This window comes from Apodemus sylvaticus, chromosome 23 (assembly GCF_947179515.1).
Source record: "Apodemus sylvaticus chromosome 23, mApoSyl1.1, whole genome shotgun sequence".
In the NCBI taxonomy this organism is placed as follows: domain Eukaryota; kingdom Metazoa; phylum Chordata; class Mammalia; order Rodentia; family Muridae; genus Apodemus; species Apodemus sylvaticus.
Window position 1 is genome coordinate 39958736 of NC_067494.1, and position 23211 is coordinate 39981946.

Here is a 23211-nt window from a genome sequence, read left to right on the forward strand (position 1 = left end):
CGCCCTTTCTCATGCTACTCAATGAAGGCATTTAGCTTTCCGGCACAGGTCCCCTGCTCTGAGCTTGCATGGGAGCTATAGAGCAGTGGGAACACATTTTTCCCTCCTTGAAGGGAAAGGGATACAGCAAAGCTGGAGAAGGGATGCTATTAGACTGGCTTGGGTCACTTAATCAGAAAGACAGTGGTAATGATAATGGTGCACACACACATATATCACACTACACACAACACACATACACCACACACATAGATCCCACACCATGCACACATCATACTACATACCACAGATATCATACTATACACCACAGATATCATACTACACCATACATACACACACACACACCACTGACACCATGCATACCATATAACACACACACACCATATACTACACTTCCACACACTACACCGCACACTTCACACTATACACACTACACCACACACACACCATATACTACACACATACATACACACACCACACCACACACACATCACACTACCCCCACACATACACATATACACATACCACACACAGAGATACACCCCTTTAAACAGCTCTGTAAGTGTGTTTCTGTAAGTATGAACCTCCGTGTATTTCTCCTTAGCCGTTTTCCTGCTGCTGGGTCATCATTCTGGAGAAAGATAAATCACATCATCTTTGCTTAGTAGTTAGTACCCTATTTGGATTTTTTAGGAACTGAAATCTGCATTCAATGCAAGTGAAGGGACGGATTTCTAAGAGTTCAAATGTGTCTGAATCCCGCCTTAAACCAGGATCCTCCCTAATCACAAACCATTTCTGAGTGAAAACTACAAGGACTTCACGGTATAGGTTGTTTTTTAAAAGTGACCCAGCACAGATACAGACCTGCTTGCACTCCCAATTTCAGGTCAGAGTTGATCCTCAAAGCCTCCTTGAAGTGGTGAGGTCCTCAGTGGGTGCCCTGGAGACACCATGACATGTGTGGACTCTCAGTCAACCCAGGACGGGTCGTCACTCTCTCTGCCACGTCTCTGACCCACCCTGTCACGAACCCCACTGTGAGATCCAATCTCTGCCTAATCTACCTCATAGACTTCTCAAACATGTTTTCTTTTTCTTACCCATTTGACTGGTGACAAACACCATGGAAGGGGGACAAAAAGGTGTTGGGGACAGATGACCCTACGGAGACAGAAATTGTGGCTTCGACAACCATGGCAGCCAAAGGCAAGATCCTCACTATTTTATCATTGTGGACCCCAAAAGCAGTGAACACCATTCTCAGCTCCCAGCACACACACACACACACACATACACACAGTTTCAAGGCCATCAATGGCCATGTCTGCTTTTTTTTTTTTTTTTTTTTTAAATCTTATACACATTTTAGGAAGATCCTCCCTCCCTCTTACACCTCGCTGTTTCCTCTCCACACCCGGCCTTGTATGGTGGGCGGACCAGAGAGGAAAGCTGTTTCCTCTTTCCAGTCAGAGGAAATAGCTTTGCAAAGAAAATGAACCGGACAGCAAAGTCCTCCTGCCTGGTACTTTGAAATGTAAACTTAGCTGGGGAGGGCTTCTTTGTCTTTCAGGGCTAAAGTAATGTGTGTGTGTGTGTGTGTGTATGTGTGTGTGTGTAGACACCAGCTAGACATATAAAGGAATTTTAAGACTTGTAGTCCAAGAAGGTGCCTTTAAAAACCATAGTTAGGCCCAGGGAGATAGCCGGCTCAAAGACTCTTGCTGCCAAATCTTAAGACCCCAGTTCAATTACTGGAACCTGCAGGATGGAAAGAGAACTGAAAGATATCTGGAAAGATATCCTTTGATCTCTACCTGTGCAAGGTGCCATCTCCCCTTCAAAACCATACACACATACATGCATTCATGTATATATACATACATATAAATGTGTTTAAAGCACAGCTAGTACCAACATGAGCAGTAGAGCTCTTCCGAGAGCAGAGTGGGGTCAGGCGAGTCACACTGCAATTCCACAGAGCCATAATCCTTCAGAACTGTCTATGGGACTTTTAGGCCCTGTCAGCATCAGCAAACACATTTCCCTTGAGTTACAGCAGTGTTCTCGTCCCTGATGTTAAACTCACGAGGAATCCTTAACCTTCCACCAGAAACACAGAGTTCTATTACAGTGCATGCATCCGGGAGCAAACCAATGTCAAGTACTACTTTCAAGGGTAGGAAGTAGACTAAATAAGAATTACACTTCACACACACACACACAAGCTGAAGACCAAGGACTCAAAACATAGACCCTATGGAGGATTTCAGATTCAAGCCATGAGACCAAGTGAAGACAAAGGACAGTGTAAGCAGAGGTCACAGAGCCCGCTGCTGTGGGTCCTAAGCATCCCTCTTGGAGGAACAGTGTGGCAGAAGGCCAGGTAAGACACAACAAAGACAGTGAGTTGTGGATACCGAAGGGGCTTGGGAATCGAGGGAGAAAAGGCCAGGTGATGAAGGTCACAGTCAGGCCTTTGACTTCTGCCCAACATCAAGGGCAGCACACCGAGGCTCTGCACAAAGGGGTGGGCGGACCTTCAGCTCAGAGCGGCGCGGGATGGCGAGCTCATGGGTGTAAGAGTAGTGAGAGATGAAAGATAAGGGGAAGAGAAGCAAAGCCTGGGAAAGAACTCAAGGCCACAGACACCAGGGAAGTCTGTGAGAGGTGATACGTAGGGAAGGAGCTGCGGATCCGTCATCCATTTCCTGACGGAAAGTTCCTGGGCCCTCCAAGCAGCAAGGACATTCTGGGATCGCTGGTTTTATGTCACCTTGATACAGGCTGAGAGTCACCTGAGAGGAGAGAACCGCAGCTGAGAAGATGCCTCCACAAGACCAGGTTGTAAGCAGGCGAGCCTGTGAGCATTTTGTTAATTAGTGATTGACAGGGGAGGGCCCGGCCCTTTGTGGGCGGTGCCACCCCTGGGCAAATGGTCCTGGGTTCTATGAGAAAGCAGGCTGCGCAAGCCATGGGGAGCAAGCCAGTAAGCAGCGCCCCTCCATGGCCTCCGCATCAGCTCTGGCCTCCGGGTTCCTGACTGAGTTCCTGTCCTGACTTCCTTCAGTGATGAATGGTGATGTAGAAGCAAAAGTCAAATTAAACCCTCTCCTCCCCAGCTTGCTTTTGGTTGTGGTGTTGTATCACAGCAATAGTAACCCTAACTACGACACAAGCTAGAGCAGGCTGGCCCCTTGGTGTATGGCCCGAGCTGCTGTACAGTTGTGGGCCCATGTTTCATTTAGAGCTACGATGAGGTGTGGACCTCTCAGCAACTCCAGCATCACGTCTGCCTGTATACTTGTGGGAAGAGGGATCTGGGATACCTCACTCAGGGTGATTTTTTTTTTTTTTTTTTTTGCTAGTTCTGTCCATTTGCCTGCAAATTTTGTGATGTTATTTTTTTTTAACGGCTGAGTAATACTCTGTTGAGTACATGTAGAGTTTCTTTATCCATTCTTCTAATGAGGGATTATCTATGTTGTTCTCAACTCCTGGCTATTATGAATAGAGTAGCAACGAACATGGTTGAGCTCATGTCACTGTGGTAAGAGGACATGTTGTTTGGGTATATGCCCAAGAGTGGTATAGCTAGATCTTGAAGTAGACCAATTCCCGTCTTCCTGAGGAACTGCTCCACTGATTTCCATAGTGGTTGTATGAGTTTGCAGTCCCTCCAGCGATGGAGGAGTGTTCCCTTGGTCATTCACCTCCTCTCTGCCGTGAGCTGTCATGTGTTTAGGGATCTTGGCCATTCTGATGGTGTAAGATGGAATCTCAAAGTGGTGGTGATTTGAATTTTCCTGATGGCTAAGAATGTTGAACGGTTTTTAAGTGATTCCCAGCCACTTAAGTTTCCTCTAAATTCTCTGTTTAGATCTATCTGTACCCCATTTTTAAATTGTTTTCTTAATGTTCAGTAATTTTTTAAAGATTTATTTATTTATTTTATGTGTATGAGTATTTAGCTGTCTTCAGACACCCCAGATCCCATTACAGATGGTTGTGAGCCACCATGTGGTTGATGGGAATTGAACTCAGGACCTCTGGAAGAGCACAGTCAGTGCTCTAAACCACTGAGTCATCTCTACAGCCCTGATGTTCAGTTTTTTTGAGTTCTTTATATATTTGGGGCATTAGCCCTCTATCATGTGTATAACTGAGAAAAAATCTTTTTCTGTTCTGAGCCTGCTGCTTCGTTCGAATGATGGTGTCCTTTGCCATAGAGAAGCTTTCCAGCTTCATGTGGTCCTGTTTATTCATTGTTGACCTTAGTACCTGTGCTAATGGTTCAGAATGTTGCCTCTTGTGCCAACGAATTCAAGGCTGTTGCCCATTTTCTTTTCTATCGGATTCACTATATCTGGTTTTATGTTGAAGTCTTTGTTCCATTTGAAGTTGAGTTTTACACAGGTGATAGTATCCATCTTTTGGATTCTTCTGCATGTAGCCATCCAGTTCGACCAGCACCATTTGTTGAAGATGCTATCTTTTTTTTCCCCAGTGTGTAATTCTGGCATCTTTATCAAAAATCAGGCGTCCATACATGTGTGGATTTATGTCTGGGTCTTCAATTCTATTTCACTCAACATGTCTGTTTTTGGGACCATGTTGGTTTTATTTATTATAGCTCTGGAGTATATAAGGTTGGGAATGGTGATACCTCCAGCACATCTTCTATTATCTGGAATATTGGGGCCTGGCCCTAGTGCTGTCGCCTGTGCCTGGTAGGCCTCCCTGGGCAGTCTAGGAGTCAGGCCCTTCTGTTTTCTCCACTAAAAAGGAAGGCCAAAGAAGCAGTGTGAACCTCAACAGGATGTGGCACAGTTGCCGGGTAATTAGAGTGTGCACTCCACGGGAAGTTGATAGAGTAAGTATTATTTTCCTAGGCACTCTCAGAAGGAAGACTTTATGAGCATCAGCCGGGTGACTCAAGGTGACTCGTGACTGTGGCCCCCTGACTGGTGTGCCTCCATCCTCTCAAAAAAGGGATTTATGAGCATCCTCACAGGAGGATGCAGCCTTCCAGGGCCAGAACGGTGCCCAGCCTAGAGACAGAGACCCAGAAGTAGACTGTTTGTTCGGCTTACCGGGACTTCCGGTTAAATTCAGAATTCCAGAAAAGTGACAGAAAAGCAACTTTCCTGCTTTGCTTTCCCTGCCACTGTTCCAGGAAATGTCATTTAATAGAAACAAAATATTGAGGCTGGAGAGGTGGCTCAGCAGTTGGGAATACTTGCTGCTCTTGTGGAGGGACTCAAGTCCGGCTCCTAGCACCCACGTGGCAGCTTACTGCCCGCCACTCCAGTGTCACAGGGTATGGTATTCATTTCTGGCCTCCATCTGCACTCACCGCACTCCTACAGTACACAGACACACACACACACAAGCAAAACACCCATGAGCAAACAGTAAAACTTTAAGTTAAAATGTTCATTGTCTTCCTGGAGGTTGAGTTTAACTGAGCCTTCTGTCTTCGTTCCATCTTTTCAGATAACCTGGCAACCCCAAGGTCCCACCATGCAGACCATTTAGAAGCATGACTGTAGTGAGCCACCCTTTGTTCTTCTCTGTTACAAGATGGCGCTGGCCACATGCAGCTCCCTGGTAGTAAATCACTGGAACACATGCGCAGTGTGCTGTATTCCTTATCTCACTTAGATGCTAATGAAGAACTCACTGAGTTCACCTATGAGAAAACGGCTGGTTATCTCCCTGGGCAGATGAGGCTATCTAGGCTTTATAAGGTCAGGCTGGCAGAGAGCCCGGGGGTCGCCAAAAGAAGAAATAAGCTTAATTCAAGGTTTCCCGAATAAACCATTAAAGGAAGAAACTCCTTGGTGTTGTGTACTCTTTGCTGGCGAAGGTGGACGTGACACATGACCACCAACTCCTACCCTTATATGCTATTGTCGATAATGTTGCTCCCGTGGTAGGTAAGCACCCGCCTTTAATGCTGGTGTCTGTTAGAGATGTAACGCCTGTATCCTGGAGTTGTGGTTCTCACAGTCAGATCATGTCATCCTGTGTGCCTACACAGAACAACGCACTGTTTAAACAGGATTCTGTGACGATGAGAGGATGCTTCAAAAGGACCGAGACTCACCCTATATTTGAGATTGGCTAATGTGATGTTATTTATGGTTTTCGAGGTTAAAAAAAACACCCAATAGTGGAATCCCCCATGTTCAACTGTCCTATATAGGGAACAGGGTATCCTATGCACAGTCAGCTCTCCTTAGCACCCCCTCCTCAGTGGTCCAGCTGGAACCCCCTTATGGGTGACCATGTGGTCCTGTGAGGTTGGCTGCTCCCCACTTTCGGGTCCTCCAGAGGAAGCCTTGGTCCAGCTCATGTGACTCCCCCAAGGGACAGCATGTTTACCTATTGCTTTCATTTCTCACCAAATTCTCTGAGCAGGGTTGACTGTGGAAAATGGGCTCCAGTGATAACTAAGAGACCCTGGAGGGGTAGGCCTTGAGATAATACAGATAGCACGCCAAGCCTGCAGCGTCTTTATCTTTCCTGGAAGAACTTCCTTAATTCTGCTCACTGTAAGCAGAAAGTATCAGCCGGGCTGGCTGAAAAGAGATGTAATATATGTGAGGGCAGTAACACCCCCCCCCTCTCTCTCTCTGTGTGTGTGTGCACGTGTGTGTGTGTGTGTGTGTGTGTGTGTGTGCGCGTGCGTGTGTGTGTGTGTGTGTGTGTGTGTGTGCGCACGTGTGTGTATGTTGCACATACTTGGGGTTGGCATGGGTGAGTGTGTATGTAGTTCAGTGAATCAGAAGACATCACACCCAAGCACAATGCTTTGTCCCAGGATTGTGACAATTCGAGCTAGAGGCAAATGAAAACAGATCCAATAAACTCTCCCAGGGCTTCCCTAATCTGATGAAAAGCAGGAAGTTCTGGGACTTACAGGCCACTAAATGTCCCTCCTGAAGGAGCCTGGTGGTAGTAAAATACCACCAGGCGTTGGTGGCTGACGCCTGTAATCCCAGCACTTGGGAGGCAGAGGCAGGCGGATCTCTTAAGAAGATACCAAGCACAATGGGACTGTAAAGGAGACTTTCTTTCCTTTTTTTTTTTTTTTTTTTTTTTTTTTTTGGTTTTTTTGGATTTGGTTTTTTCCGAGACAGGGTTTCTCTGTATAGCCCTGGTTGTCCTGGAACTCACTCTGTAGACCAGGCTGGCCTCCAACTCAGAAATCTGCTTGCCTCTGCCTCCCAGAGTGCTGGGATTATAGGCGTGCGCCACCACCAGCTGGCTGAGACTTTCTAAAATAGTCTTTTCTGCTCCTAATCTCCCTATAAAAGCCAAGCGCCTGCTTACCTCTCTCTTGATTCTCTTAAGAGTTCCTACTGTTTGTTAAGGTCCCAGGTACTAGCTGTCTCTTTGAACTGCCCATGACTGGCTTTCTGCTAAGCTCTAGTTAGTAATTTGTTTGGTTTTCTCTTACTTGTCTGCCTTTTGTCACAGCTGAGACAATCTCAAATGGCAGAAGAAACGTTTCTTGCATCCCAACAGCCACCTCGGGAAGCGTTCTGCTGCTAGATGCCACGATATATAAAAAGCTCTAAATATTATTTCCTAAGTGGATTTAGGTAAAGTAAAGAAACATCTTGTGGTGATTTAGGATAATCTCTAAAAACAAAAAAACAAGGCACAAGGAATAAATGATATTGATGTATGATTTAAGTGTTGAGATATTTCCTGAAAAACGACATAGGAAAGGAAAATTCAGGAGGGAAGCCTTAGATGAGGCAGTTAGGGAGCGAGTCTGAGGATGGTAAACCTAAACCCAAGGCAGGTGAACAAGACCTACTTGCATGCTGTCTAGATACACACCCTAAGCCCAGACACGCTGAGGACAGACACGCTAAGCCCAGACACACAGGTCAAAGTAACTGCATCCGTTTCAAAGTAGTCATCATCAGTTTGGACAAAATAAGCATCAGAGTGAGGAGTATTATTGACACAGGAGATATTTTTGGACTACAAAGAAGCCAGTGTGGTCGCTTCAAACAGCATGCGGCAAACAGTAAAAATGGCAGCCATGAGGGAACAGAGAGGGCCTGGTTCCCTTTTGGAAGTCCTAGCACCTCCTCTTAAGAACTGGGAGAAACGAAAAGTCCCCCAAAAAGCAAAAGGGAACTGACAGGCTCCCACACACACACAAATAGTTCAGATCAAATAAACAGTTATAAAGACCCAGTGCCTGGCCCCAGTTGGTTGCCCACACTCTTGAGAACAGGAAAAACAAATTGGAGTCAACAGGTTATTGGGGGCTGAGGGGACACACAGAGTTTGAGGAGAATAGGGAGGCAGATATGGAGGAATTGGGGTAGGGAATGAAATAAATATGACCAAAAGACATTAGCATGAAATTAGAATTAATAAATACTATAATAGCCAGGCAGCAGCTGTACACACACGCCTTTGATCCCAGCGTTAGGGAGGCAGAGACTAGCAGATAACTGTGAGTTCAAGGCCAGTCTCCAGAGCTAGTTCCAGGACAGCCAAGACTACACTGAGAAACCCTGTCTTGAAAAACAACAACTAAAATAAAATATTATAGTAAATAAAAAAAAAGAAACCTCACACCAAATCTTGGTAGAGGAACCATCCTTAGGAAATACACATTAAATGCTCAGCAAGCTAGACTACACCCTGAGTCAAACATGTCTCCACATATTCTGAAAGATAGAAAATTTAAAGAAGACCCATTAAGTTAGAAATCAATATCGGTAAGTTGTCTAGGAGAAACTCAAATATTTGGAGGTAACATACTGTTTACAAAGACCTCTTGAGTCGAAAAGAAAAAACACAAGAGAAGCTAGAAAACATTTCAAACTGATCGCTAACAAAAATATGGTTCATCAAATTGATGATCTGCAGCTAAAGCAAGCAACGGTTTCAGGGAATCTTGTTGCTTTCGATGTGTACGTCAGGGTACAGGAAAAGCCTAAAGTAAATTATCTAAGTGTCAAATATCTACATTGACAAACTAGAAATATATGAGTCAGGTTGTAAAACAAAGAACAAAAAGAAATAATAGAACCCGAGCAGAATTCGGTGGAATGGGAATAATAGAGAAATATAACAAAAGCAGCTGCTGAGTCTGAAGTTCTCTCTGCAGCCTGAACTGTGTCCTGTCATGAAGAGAGGGGCTCGAGGAACCTGCATTTTGGGAGTCTGAGAAGGGAGCTCCATTCCCAAACACCACGGACTCCCTGAGGCTTTTCCATGTGTGGTTATTAAGGAGCCCACTCGCAGGAGGTTTGAACATGTCTTATTATCCTCCTTTTCTTTTTCTTTTTTTTCCTTCCCCTTTTTGGCGCGCATGCGCATGCCAGAGCATGGCGAGCTGTTGACGCTCTCAGTTACACGCCCTCACTTCTGTCCCTCGTTTGATGTGGGGTCTCTTTGTTATTCACTACTGTATCTGCTCAGCTCCGTGGCCTTCCAGTTCCCTGGGACCTCCTGTCTCTGCCTCCCATCTCACCGTGCGAGCAGATCGCGCTACACCTAGCTTTTTACGTAGCTTCTGCAGATTTCAAGTAAGGTCCTCCTCACACTTGCAGGCCAGCACTTTACCCACACCATCCCCCAGGACCAGGATGGTGACTTTAACCATCAACTTGCCTGGGCCAGAAGATGTCCAGATAGTTATTCAAATATTATCCTGGGTGTTTCTGGTATTTTTGAATAAGATTAGCATTGTAATCAGCAGACTGAGTCAAGAAATTATTCGAGGCGGTGGGTAGGAAAGGGGGAGTCATTTGAAATGTAAATAAAGAATATATGTAATAAAAAATAAAATTAAAAATTAAAAAAAGAAATTGTTCTCCCTGATATGAAGGGACTTATCCAAACATTTGAAGGCCTTAGACAGTTCTCAAGACAGAATTCCTCCTTCCTGACTGCCTTTGAAATGCTGTATCAATTTTCTCCTCTCTACATTCAGTCCCAAAACATAAGGTCTCCCGGAGTCACAAATCCACCCGCCCTCAGACTGGATTAGAGCCAGACTGCCAGTTCTTCTGGGGCCCAGCTTCCTGGTGATGTTCACGGGAGGTCTTGGGACATAGTTGTTTCCTTACCTACTTCCTTTCTCTCTCCCTGTCCCCCTCTTTCCTCCTCCCTCAAGGTTATAGTTTGAATGTAATGTGTTGGCTTCAAGTGACTCATGGATCACAAGATTGGTCATCACCTGGTAACAGGGAGGCGGGACCTGGTGGAGGAAGTAGGCTAGTTACTAAGTAGAGGTCCTTGAGGGAAGAGGACCCCCTAGCCCATCCCATTGAAGTCGCTGCTTTGTGGTCACAGTAATTTGGACAGCTGTCACCATAATTTGTACAGCAGTTGTCTGACACATGCTCTGGTTACCATAGTGTTCTTCCCAAGTTTTCAAGGCCAGGTGATCATGTCTGAGCCCTCTGAAGCCATGAACCAAAATAAATATTACCTGTTCTCAGCTCAGGGGAGGCTTTGGTGCAACCTTCTTTGGTCATTCTAAATCTGGGTTTATCAGACCCCAGACGCCTCCACCATGCCACCCAAGTTCAACCCCAACACAAGAACAAAGTCATGGTGAGGTGCACTAGAGGCAAAGTCAACACTATATCTGCCTTCACCCCCGAGATCAGTCCCCTGGGTCTGTCTCCAAGGAATGATGGTGATAACGTTGCCACGGGCACCAGTGACTGGAAGGTTCTGAGGGTAACAGTGAAACTGGCCATTCAGAACAGACAGACCCAGATAAGATGGTTCCCTCTGCCTCTGCCCTGCTCATCCAAGCCCTCAGGGAGCCACAGAGAACCTGACAGAAGCAGGAAAACATTAAACACGATGGAAACATCACCTTTCATGAGACTGTCAACAGTGCTAGACAAGATTCAACACTAGTCTTTAGCCAGAGAATTTTCTGGAACTCTTAAGGAGATTCCGGGTACTGTGCAGTCTGTAGGCTGCAGTGTGGATGGCTGCCTTCCTGTGACATCATAGATGACATCTGCAGGGGTGTAGTGGAATGCCTAGCTCCTTAGGAGGCAACAAGAAATATATCTCAATAAAAGACCATGCAGCAGCCAAAAATAAATGAACCTTATTTTCTGTATTTCTGCCATGTCAGGGGATGGTGTGTGTGGTGTGTGTAGTGTATGTGAATATGATTGTGTGTTGTGTATGTGAGAGTGTATTATATGTATAGTGTATTGTAAGTGTGTGATATGTGTGTGTAACAAAGTGTGTGTGATGTGTGTGTGAATGTGGGTGTGGTGTATATGTGTGTGAGTGTATGTGGTGTACATGTGTGTGTGGTGAGTATGCATGTGTATATGTGTGGTATGTATGTGTGTTGTGTGTATGTGTATGTTGTGTGTATGTATGTGTGTATATGTGGTGTGTGGTGTGTATGGTATATGTATGTGTGTGGTGTGTGGTGTGTATGTGTGGTGTGTGTATGTGTATGTGTGTGTGGTGTGTATGGTGTATGTATGTGTGGTATGTGTGGTGTGTGTATGTGTATGCTGTGTTTATGTGTGTGTGTGTGTGTGTGTGGTGTGTGGTGTGTATGGTGTATGTGTGGTATGTGTGGTGTGTGTATGTATATGCTGTGTTTATGTGTGTGTGTGTGTGTGGTGTGTGGTGTATATGGTGTATGTGTGGTATGTGTGGTGTATATGTGTGTGTGAGTGTGTGTGGTATGTGTGTGATGTGAGTGTGTGGTGTATGTGTGTGGTGGATGTATATGTGGTATGTGTGTGTGGTGTATATATATGTGTGTGTGGTGTATGTCTGTGTGGTATATGTATGTGTGTGTAAGTGTATGGTGTGATATATATGTGTGTGTGAGTGAGTGTGGTATATGTGTGGTAGTGTGAATATGATTGTATGTTGTATATGTGAGACAGTATGTTGCAGAATATTTTGTCATAATGTGAACCCCAAGATTGTGCTATTTACTGAAAAAAAAAAAACCTGTTTCTAATTGTGGTGTGGCTCAGCCCTTTAATCCCTCTGGCTGGAATACAGACAGACCTTTGTACACACCTTTAATCCCAGACAATGAAGGTGAAGTTAGTTTGTAGAAGAAAGCCCTGGTGCTTGAAAGCATGCCTGCCTGAGTGCCAGATAAAGTAACCAATCAGAGAAAGATCTGATGGAATAAGATCTGCCCAGCTCTCCCTGGGAGAGGAAGGAAAGGGAAGCTGCTCAAGGGAGCAGTGCAAAGAGAGATGAGGCAGTTTCACCAGGACAGTTGGACAGACGGTCTGTAGAAAAAGAACAAGCTAGACACAGGTGAAGACAGAACGAACCAGAGAAGGAGAAGGAGCCAGGAGATTAGAACAGACTGCCAAAGGTAGTATGAGGCCAAGCAGAGCAGTTCAGTCAAAGGCTGAGAGGAGCCAGATTGAATCAGTCAGCTGGGAGAGGAGTTTGAGCCAGAACGGCTGAGTTGAACCAGCCAGCCAGAGATCAGAGAGAACAAGACAGGGTGAGCTTACTCAGCAGCAGGTCTCAGAGACTGAAAACACTCTAGGCCTAGATAAGCTTGTATAGAGGCTTGAGATTTCCTAGGTTACCAGACAGAGGCATCAAGCCTGAAAAACAATGATCAAAACAGGAGAATAAAAAATACTTTACAAAAGTATGTATGCGTGTGTGTGTGTGTGTGGGTATGCTGTGTGAGTGTGTGTGGTATATAGTGTATGTGTGATATATGTGTGTATGTATATGTGTGTGATATGTGTATGTGTGGTGTATGTGAGCGTGTGTATGGTATATATGGTATATATGTATATGTGTATAGGGTGTGTGTATGGTATATGTGTATATGTGTGACATATGTGAGTATGTATATGTGTGTGATATGTATGTGTGAGTGTGTGTGCTATGTGTATGAAGTGTGATATGTGTGTGAGTGTATGCATGGGATAAGTATATATGAGTATGTGTGGTATGTGTGGTATATATGTATGTGTTAGTGTGTGGGATGTGTGTGTATGGTATATGTGTATGAGTGGTATATGTATGTATGTGGTATGTATGTTGTGTGAGAGTGTGTGTGGTATATGTATGTGTATATGGTGTGTCTGTGTGTGTGCATGTGTGTGTATGCGTGTACGTGTGTGTGTGTGTGTGTGTGTGTGTGTGTATATGATTCTTTAGCTCTCTGGAGACTTGTGACCAATAACCTATCTTTAAGCCCCAGCAGCTCAGAAAGGGCTGCAGGTCATCACTTCCTCCCCTACACCTTTCCTACTAAACACATGACCACTAAAGCCTAGAGACTGATTGAGGGGGACCAGGCTAGGAGACAGACCCCTGGTACTTCCTGTTGGGACGCTGTCCCATGTCCAAAGACACTTTGGCGCTACATGTATGTGTGGCTCGGAAGCTCCCGGGCGAGGAACTGGCAGCTGCTCAGGTCTCACAGTCCGCCATCGCTTTTGACACGCCCGTGACTTCGCGTGGACAGTCTGTGGCCTGCTCTTTATCCTCCTACCTCCACTCTTTTATTTTCTGCGCTTTCTCCACAAAGAAGTCTTCTGCTACTTCTTGTAAACGCAAACATCTGTGATAAGCAGGTGCAAACGTCTGTTTCATTGTGTGAGAGTCAGCTGGGCCCGAGCATTTATACGATGTGTTGTCCTGAATCACTTTGCTTTCATTCTCACTTAACTTTGTAATTAGGATGTTGTTTTTATTTTAAATTTTGTGGATAACTGTGTAGCTGTAACACCCACACAGATGCACACACGCAGACATATAAACAGACAGACAGACGGATGGGAATTTTATTTGTAGACAACAGGAAACATTACAGAATAGTCCCGTGAGAAGAAGGTAAGGGTAAAGACGTGAGCCTCTGCTCTGCTGTGTATAACCAAAGAGTTGCGCATGTCAAGAGTATCTCAATCAGTGTATGGAGATTGTAAAAATAAGTAGGAAGTTAGAGGCACTGAGAGAAGCGTGAGATCGCAGGACTCCAGCAGCCCAGCATTCTGTTCCTAAATGCCTCAAAGACAGTCAGCCGTGCAGGCCGATTGGGTGGATTCAAACGGCAAAGAGGACATAAGCTTTGCCAATAGGAAATTTTCCACAGATGTAAATGTCAGAGCTTTCTTGGCCGGCCACATTTGCCTCAGTTTCAGCTGTCCTGATGCGATCCTCATCTTTTCCCTGCCCCTCCTCCCCACAAAGTATTCAAACCCTTGCAGCTGAGGCTGCAAAGGGAAGGCTCTGGGATGTCACCCCAATCTGGATCTGCCCCCAATATGCAGAACTTAGGGGGTTCTGCTCCAGAACCAATCTACTGAACCACAAAGTCCTGTCTGCTACTTCTAAGTGGGGACAGCGGGGCACTTCCATCTCTCTGAGTCTCAGACTCCTCACGAGTATAGTGGAGGTGATTTGAAAAATACCTTTTTCTGAGTGTGGGATATACTAAGCACTCAGTTGATGTCACATGCTTTTATTAATTGTTATAAAACACTATAGAGGGAAGTCAAAACATGAAGCAGGAAGTCCTGACCACTTTGCACTTCCGTCTGGAGACCCAGTTATATCTTTTTACCTGTGGGTTCCATGAAACTCTTGTGTTCTTATGTGACTGTCTTAGTCAGGGTTTCTATTCCTGCACAAGCATCAAGACCACGAAGCAAGTGGGGGGAGGAAAGGGTTTATTCAGCTTACATTTCCACATTGCTGTTCATCACTAAAGGAAGTCAGGACTGGAACTCAAGCAGGTCAGGAAGCAGGAGCTGATGCAGAGGCCATGGAGAGATGTTTCCTACTGGCTTGCTACCCCTGGCTTGCTAAGCTTGCTCTCTTATAGAACCCAAGACTACCAGCCCAGGGATGGCACCCCCAAAATGGGCCCTCCCCCTTGATCACTAACTGAGAAAATGCCCCACTGCTGGATCTCATGGAGGCATTTCCTTAACTGAAGCTCCGCTTTCTGTGATAACTCTAGCCTGTGTCAAGTTGACACAAAACCAGCCAGTACTATAGCAAATGTATGTAGCTACCGAATGGGTAGCTACCCATTAATATTAATATTAAAGCTATCCTTTAATATTGAAGCTAATTCAAGTTTCTTTCAGTTGCTCACATCTAGAGAAGATTTACTAATACAGATGTTAAAAGTGACAAAATAGCTACTGAAAATGAAGATTGAGAAGAGCTGGTTGACACCGTGACAGCACTTGGGGGTCAGTGTAGCTGGCGTTTTCCACAGCTGGAATAACTGATCCTCTCTGAACTTCCCAGCAGGTTATTCCTGAGGATACACAAAAGCATAACAGTTTGCAGCACTAGAGGAGGCATTAGAGGAGGAAGCCAGATGCCAAAATGTGGGGAGATTTCCACTAACCTGGGTTGTTTGTGGCTGGGTTGCAGATCACTCTTGTGAACCTCTCATCCTCAGTCTGTGAGTGGCTGGATGGAGGAAGATGTCCTCACACCTCTGTCAGAAGGTCCTGTTAATATTCAGAAGGCCCTTCTCTGAGTAGGCTAATTTAGAATTCATGTATGACATCATGTCAAATAGACAAGAGTTATTTATGTCATGGGCAAACTGATTCTTACACTCTCCAGAAATGCTCTCAAAACCACACACTGCTGTCTCTTAATCTGCTGAAATTCTTAAGGAGAGTCTGTGCACTTCTCTGTGCATTTGAAGGTCCAGTGGAAACAAAACACACATGCACAAACACACACACACACACACACACTCACACCATACACACACATACACATATATCCACATACACTCATACACCACATACACACTCAAATGCACACCACACCACACATACATACACACACACACCACACCATACACCACACATACATATACACACACATGCACACACATACACACCACACATTAATATATATACACGCCAATATGCCACCCACCCACCATATACACATTCAAATGTATATTCTCTCTCTCTCTCTCTCTCTCTCTCTCTCTCTCTCTCTCTCTCTCTCTCTGCAGGCTAGAGAAGCAGGGAAGAGTAGAGGATGAGGTCACCCCATTTCCTGTTGGCAGAGTTCCCTCTCCTTAGGGGACATTCAGTGTTTTTCTACCAAGGTTGTCAACTGATTAGAAGGCCAGTCCACATGGCAGAGATCTGAGTGTACTCAAAGTCTACAATTGTGACTGTTGGCAACACTAAGGAAAACAGTTTCACAACAACATCTAGACTAGTGGTTCTCGGCCTGTGGGTCATGACCCACAGGAAATCAAGGGTTGCAGGAAATCAAACAACCCTTTCCCAGGGGTCACCTAAGACAGACAGAAAACACAGGTATTTATTTACATTACAATTTATAACATTAGCAACATTACAGTATTACAAAGTATAAAAAAATAATTTTGTGACTGGGGGTCACCACGACATGAGGAACTGTATTAAAGAGTCACGGCATTCAGAAGGCTGAGACCCACTAGTCTAGACTATCATTTGATCACATATCAGTGTGCCACAGCTTGCCAGCCAAGTTGACATATAAAACTGACTATTGGTAGAGTTTTGGAGATAGATGGCTCAGTAGATCAAGTCTCTGCGAGGCCCAGAGTTTGATCCATAGAACCCCCTCCCCACCCATGGCCAAAGAGCTATTAAAATATCATGGCTGATGTTTTCTGGGAAAGGGAAAGTGATTTTTCCTCAAGGTTATGGTACATGGAGGCTGACCACTGGGTAGCCCCGTGTCCAGGAATCTAGGAGCAGCACAAATTGGACTAGGTGACCTATTGGTGGCCTCCAGGTTCAGAGTGACAGACCCTGTGTCACAAATGATAGTGACTGAGGAAGATATACCTGCACACACTTCCATACCCATACACATGTATGAACATGTACACACACACACACACACACACACACTCACACACACAGTGGTAAAGACTGTGCTTAGCCTCTGTAAGGGGCTGGGTTCAATCCTCAATAGCAAGATCACTACTCAACCAATGTATGTTGAACCCCGGGCTTGGAAAGAATAAAGGAATAGAGGTGCTAGCTTGAGACTGCTTCTGCACCCCAACAATAGCTCACAGGACCAAAAGCAGGACCTTTTAAAAAGGTGAATACTGTTACATTTATAAATAACAGCAAAAGCCTTTTTTTTTTATTTGTTTGTTTCCTAGCAAAGGAATTTGTAGGCTCCACAGGAAGTCTCTGTGAGATTTAGACTGTGAGTCAAGTGAGTGAGGCATTGTGACTCCATCCAAAGGCATCTCCTGCCCAGTAGTTTTCCATTTCCGGCCTTTTCCATGTTGGGTAACTGCAGTGCATGCTACCCAGTTACCCAAGCCAGGAAGCAGCCTTTCATCCTGTCTCCTTTCTCTGTCTCATTCCCTACATCCAAACAATCCCCTAAGCTGTCATCGTGGCTCCACCCCTGCCCCACCCCCGCCCCCTCATCGTGGCTCCACCCCTGCCCCCGCCCCCGCCCCCCCATCCTCCCCAGGGTTCCAGCATCCCCCTCCTTGGATGCCTACCCAATCTCCTAGTTGTGTCTTTTCTCCCCCATTTCCTCCCTTACCTTGGGAGCTTCCTTTGTTAACTCTGAGAAACAGACTGTACTTGGGGTACCGCCTACCTGCCTTCCTTTGGGGTGCGTAGTGTCCCTGCCACAAGGGAGAAAGAGCACAAAGCCCCAACAGAGAGCTAGAAACTACGGAACTATGAAACAAAGAATAAGCCGGCTTTCCTATCTGAGGAGGTAAAAATAAAACCAATGGTCATGGTGCTTTCCTGCCTCGTTCGTGTGTCTTCGCACGCCCATGACCTGCCCTGTGAGACGCCTCAGAACCTCGACAGGTTCCTTGCTTTCTCATCCCGTGTTCATAAGCTCAACTCTCCAGTCCTTCAGCAGAGCTACACCGAGTGTCCTTCTTTTGCTGTGCTCTACGTTAGGTTTGTGCCATTCCCAGGTGTGCAAGAAAAGGCCCCGGTATCATGGTTTCACACACACACACACACACACACACACCAGTTGCTCCTGACTGCAGGCCTGGCATTGAGATAAGATCGGTGAATTCCAGTCACACTAACAGAAACGCATCCCATGGGTGCTATGAGTTACAGGTTATATTCGATTATTCGAATATTTTATTCAAATTCAATATCCCAACAATAAATACAGTCATTTTTTTTTCATCCGACTCTTGACAAGATAGATAAACCATTGAAAAAACATCTGACTAAAACTGAGCTGCTCTTACAGGGGAAACTTTTTAAATGAAGACATGTTAAAAAGAGAAAAGAGTGGGCATTTCTTTCCTTCAACTTCCTTTTCTGCTCCACACGGTAAAGCCTTTCCTCTCTGTCCCTCCACTTCCTCTCAGGCCTCGGGTCCAGAGCCCCTCACCGTCAGCAGCTCACTGTGACAAGGACTCCACCTCTGTGGAGCTTTCGGTAACTGTAGCAGAAAACCCATGTGTGAAGCTTATCTGTGAGCGTCATGTTGACTTTGCCATTTCTGTTGGAAAGAAATGAAGGAAGGGTCTTAACCTCGCTCTCTAGATGCCCATAAAGCGTACAACCCTGAAATGAATCTCGTTTTTTAAAAATACAAAACAAAGCACACCCCGTGGGTATGCTGCTCATCAAGAGTACGCTACCCTGTGCCAATCTTAAAGCCAAGAGAAAGTGGGCACCTCCTACCATCTAAGCCAATGCTGTTTCGAGGGAGTCAAAAGTGGATGGTCTAAATCAACTACCAGACATTTATTTTGTTTCTGAAATGGAAGTTCAAATTATCATGGCAACAGACTATTTAGATGATCTGAGAATTGGGGAAAAATTAAGTTTTCTGACCCAACTTCCCACATGTTTATTTTGTTTCTGAGGTTGAAACTCAGAGTATCATGGCAACAAAACATTTAGATGATCTGAAAATTGCTGTAATTATATTTTTTTATTCAATTTCACATATAGGTCAATCTAAACAAAATTCCACTTTTCACTCCAGTGCTGGGAAACAGGAAAGAGTGGACATTGGATGTTTGTTTGTTTGTTTGTTTGAGACAGAGTCTTACCATGTAGCTCTTGCTAGTCCTGGAACTTGCACTGGAGACCTCAAATTCCCAGAGGTTTTCCTGTCTCTGCCTGCTAAGATCTGGGATTAAATGCATGTGCCACTGAACACTAGATTTTAATGCTCAAAGGCAGAAGAGGTATTCAGGGGTTCATGGGAAGCTAGGACCTGGAGCTAAAACCCCTAAACAAAGCAGGACCCCACATAAGCTCTCCTATCAATGGAAAGGGAGCTCTAGCTCACCCTCAGGTAATGATGGCTATCAATAGGAATCACTGGGGGCTATTTTAAAGGCTTCCTACCATGAAATCTAAAGGACTCTCTAAAAACATTAAAATAAATGAGAGAGAAAATAGGAAAAGAGGTGTAAGATTGGGGGACGTTGTAAGATAAGCTATGTGGTCCGTTCTGACATCCCAATTTAGGTCCTTTTGCGAGATCAGGGAGCTAAGTATTTACCAGGCCTATTTCCCTTTTCCTCCGGGCAACCGATTAGACTCCATTTCTTACTGCACTGTTTATGTTTGAACGAGACCAAGTGCTTGGAGGCGACCAAAGTAAATATTTTCCTCCAATATGTCACCAGATGCTGCTGATCACGAAAGACCTTTAGAATATTGGAGCCACTAATGGAGACAGCAGGATTCCTGAGTGAGTGTGTTAAACCAAGCCTTCCCCCAACGTTAAAAACAAAAAAGTAATTTGTTACACCACTGAAATGTAGTCATTACAATAGATAAAAAGAAATGTGAATAACGGTAACTATAATAACAGGACATTGACACGTATTAAAAATACCCTAGGTAAAAATACACTAAAGAAGCCAACAACACACCCACACAGGGAGGGCTGTACACGCTGCGGATCAGAGGGGAAAGACAGCCTACACATTTGGTGACGACTGATGGCTGACTAAAACCGGTTTAAGAAACTGAAAATGAGTTCGCCTCAGCGAGCACAAAAACAACCGCGTGAGGACTTCAATATCAACCCAGCGGGAGTTAGGGATCCCTGTGGTGTGCGCATGTGCGAGGGAAAGAAAGAGTCCGGGGTGGAAGAGCATGCTGAAAATTCTACAAGCTCTCAGGTCTGAACCCCCTCCAACGATTGCGCTTCGCTTCTAAGGTCGGACCCAGTCAGACAGATGAGGTTTCGTGCCGCTCCCTTAGCTGCTGCCAGTCAGTAGCCCTGCAGTGCCTGTCACCCCGCTTACACCCCCTCCCCCCAAACTCTGAAAGGCTCTATGTTCTGTCACCACACAAACTAATCCTGGCTTTGAAAGCCAGAAAGGGGCAGGCAAGTTGTAGCGCACGCTGCACGCCTTTAATCCCAGCACTTGGGAGGCAGAGGCACGGGTATTTCTGAGTTGGAGGCTGATGGGAGGAGGGCCCTCTGCAAAGAAGATAGGGCACATCAAAGGGGACCACAGACCGCCTCTCCTGGGGTGTTCAGAAGGTCTCAGGAATCACCAGCCACATCTCTCAAGTCCCTTCGTGGTCAGCAGAAGCTGTCAAAAGAGAAAATTGCAACCATTGTAACCCAAACGTTGTCTTTCCTGGTGTTTATTTGCAATCCTAGGATCAGGCAACATCTCTCTATAGATATAGATATAGATACAGATACAGATACAGATACAGATACAGATACAGATATAGATATATAGATACAGACACACACATATACACACACACACACACACACATATATCGAATATTCTGGCAAGCTGAGGTGGGGTGACTAAAGATAGAAAATGGCAGAGGAAAGGAAAACAGAACAGAGACTGATCGATCATTTTAAGGTCACTTCCTGTGCTAGAATTTGTTAGATAGGTAGAGACCCCCTTATCGGGCTGGCTGAATCCCCTCTATTGAGTTTGGCCTTTGTCTTCTTGGAGGGTCAGAGAGAGCAGCTCTGGCTCCGCGGTGCAGGACTTAAGCATGAATTTCAGTTTAGTCTGTTGCACCTAGTGCATCAATCAGTTCAGGACAAGCCAATAGCTGCCTGTGGACTGTATTGATCATCCCAAGTTTGCTGTGAGGAGACATTTCAGGTATCATAACCCTTATGGGAGCCAACGTCCCCAAGCAAGCACAAAAGAGCCTTTTAAACAGCCTCCTTACCAGAGTGGGCTGCCAGCGTATCCTCGGTATCCCCCATCAGATTTGCCTTCCAAAGCGTAGGATCTGCCCTCTACCTATCATTTTAGCCTGAGTGTTACCAGCAGCCTCTGTCCCAGGGAGCCTGTTGTTGGGGGAAAAAAACAACCTAGTTGTTTATTCCAAAGTTGAGTCTTCTCCAAGCCATTCCTTCACCTTAAAAAAAAAAAAAAAGTACCTGTTTTTCAAGATACAGCTTTAAATCTACCCTCTCTTAACATATCCTGATTCTGTCAATCATAGATGACAGTGAGCTCTTGTGCAGCCTGTCAGCTGGCATCACAGGAGTAAGGCCTGTATCCCTCGCCTGTCGAGGGATAGAGGCCTCGTGTTTGATTTAATGTGCCACACCTCTATCTTAAGATCCCTAATTTTTTTTTTTTTTTTTTTGAGACAGGGTTTCTCTGTGTAGCCCTGGCTGTCTTGGAACTCATTCTGTAGACCAGGCTGGCCTCCAACTCAGAAATCCTCCTGCCTCTGCCTCCCAAGTGCTGGGATTAAAGCCGTGCACCACCACTGCCCGGTTGGATCCCTAATATTTTTAAATAAGGGCCTCCAATTTTCATTTTGCTCTGGCCCCCCAAACTACACCTGTGTCTATCAGGAACAAAGCTCGAATCCCTCTGTTAGGTTCCTAGGGCTACGTACATGGGCTCTCGTCTGAGTCCCAGAGGAGCTAACCCTGCACAGACAGCTCCCCTTCAGGTCGGTCACCTTAGTCTATTAATGATGCACTAGGCAGGCTTTATACAAGGAAGCAAGCAGGTCCTTATCTCCCCTTAAACAATTACATCTGTCAAAACAAGATACAGCTTGGGTTGGCCTTGGTGGTCAAAGTCTGGACCGGACCTCAGGCTGCTGGTTAGTGCTGGGGACAGCTGCAGGGGAGTCTGAGATGGGACGTGTGCCGTGTGACCAGGTCCCCCAGACTGTTCTGCTTTTGTGGCTTTTGCACTCTTTTCTTTTCTAACCACAGGTTCTAGGAAATGCAGGTGGCTCCCCTGCCCCCACTGCACCCCCCACCCCCACCCCCTGTGGCTCTTGTCTCCATAACAGGCCAATTCTGTTAATAGGGAGAACAGAAGACACTGGTCTAGCACAAAGAGCCGGACAGAGTTGTCTCCAGGCTGTTACAATGTGTGTCTTCTTTACCTTGTCATAGTTTAAGCACTAAGAACACGCAAAATACACGCTTGACGATTTTGCCCAATCTACCATAACTCTTTACATACTGTTGTCTCTCAAAGACTGTACATAATGGTGCATAAAATGAAATAAAGTGTACCTAATGAACCAGACTCATCAGTATCAAAGCCAAGGTCTGAGCCAAGGAAGGCTCTTGCCTGTATCTCCCCAGTGAATGAACACACACAGCTATCAACTGAAACCCACATCTTTATTTTCCAAGCAATGGTATGGACAGATAGCAGCTAGTTAGTGACTGTTTCTAAGAATCTTGTGTTTCTGGAGTTATTAACACCTTTAAGATTAAGCTTAGGGTGTCTATAAGGTATAACATTAATTTGAAACTAATTTAAGGCTGGTATTCACTCAAACTGAGAGCTTCACTGTGTCTATTTGCTTAAAAGATTTTTTTTAAATATTTTGACTTTTTCATCCATTATCAATTTTTCTGTTAAGAAATATGAAAATTGGGGGCTAGCGAGAAGGCCCAGCAGGGGAAAGCACTTACTGACAATTCCAAAGACCTGAGCTGGGGCCTGGGGACTCTGCACTCAAGCCACTGTATACACACAGGCAAATGTGCGCATGAGCGCGAACAAAATAGATTTAAAAAGCAACAACATCTGCTTTAAAAGAGAAAGCAAAAACTTGCTGAAGTATCTAAAATAAAATGTCTAAGGAACTGGAGTAGTCGGATTAGGCAGATTAGTAGTCAATAAGGCAAGGGGCTGCAGACGCCGACGTGGCAGGACTGAGATAGAATACGAATGAAGAAAAGCAAGAGAAAGAGATGCCAGAGAGAAAG

At 45.2% G+C, this 23211-nt stretch overlaps 1 long non-coding RNA gene and 1 pseudogene across 2 annotated transcripts; one reads left to right on the forward strand and one right to left on the reverse strand.

The window, feature by feature from the left end:
• The first annotated feature begins 10537 nt into the window (after nucleotides 1–10537).
• LOC127673727 (60S ribosomal protein L12-like) lies at nucleotides 10538–11054 on the forward strand (annotated as a pseudogene).
• A 2798-nt stretch (nucleotides 11055–13852) lies between these two features.
• On the reverse strand, nucleotides 13853–22192 carry LOC127674039 (uncharacterized). Of its 2 annotated transcripts, none has more exons than XR_007975271.1 (5): nucleotides 21870–22192; nucleotides 21186–21377; nucleotides 20497–20572; nucleotides 15386–15491; nucleotides 13853–15292 (listed from the first exon to the last, which is right to left on the reverse strand). It is a non-coding gene; the product is annotated as an uncharacterized LOC127674039 (long non-coding RNA). The 2 variants fall into 2 exon arrangements; XR_007975272.1 differs by having other exon boundaries at nucleotides 21186–21306; nucleotides 21870–22187.
• Nucleotides 22193–23211: the final 1019 nt, after the last annotated feature.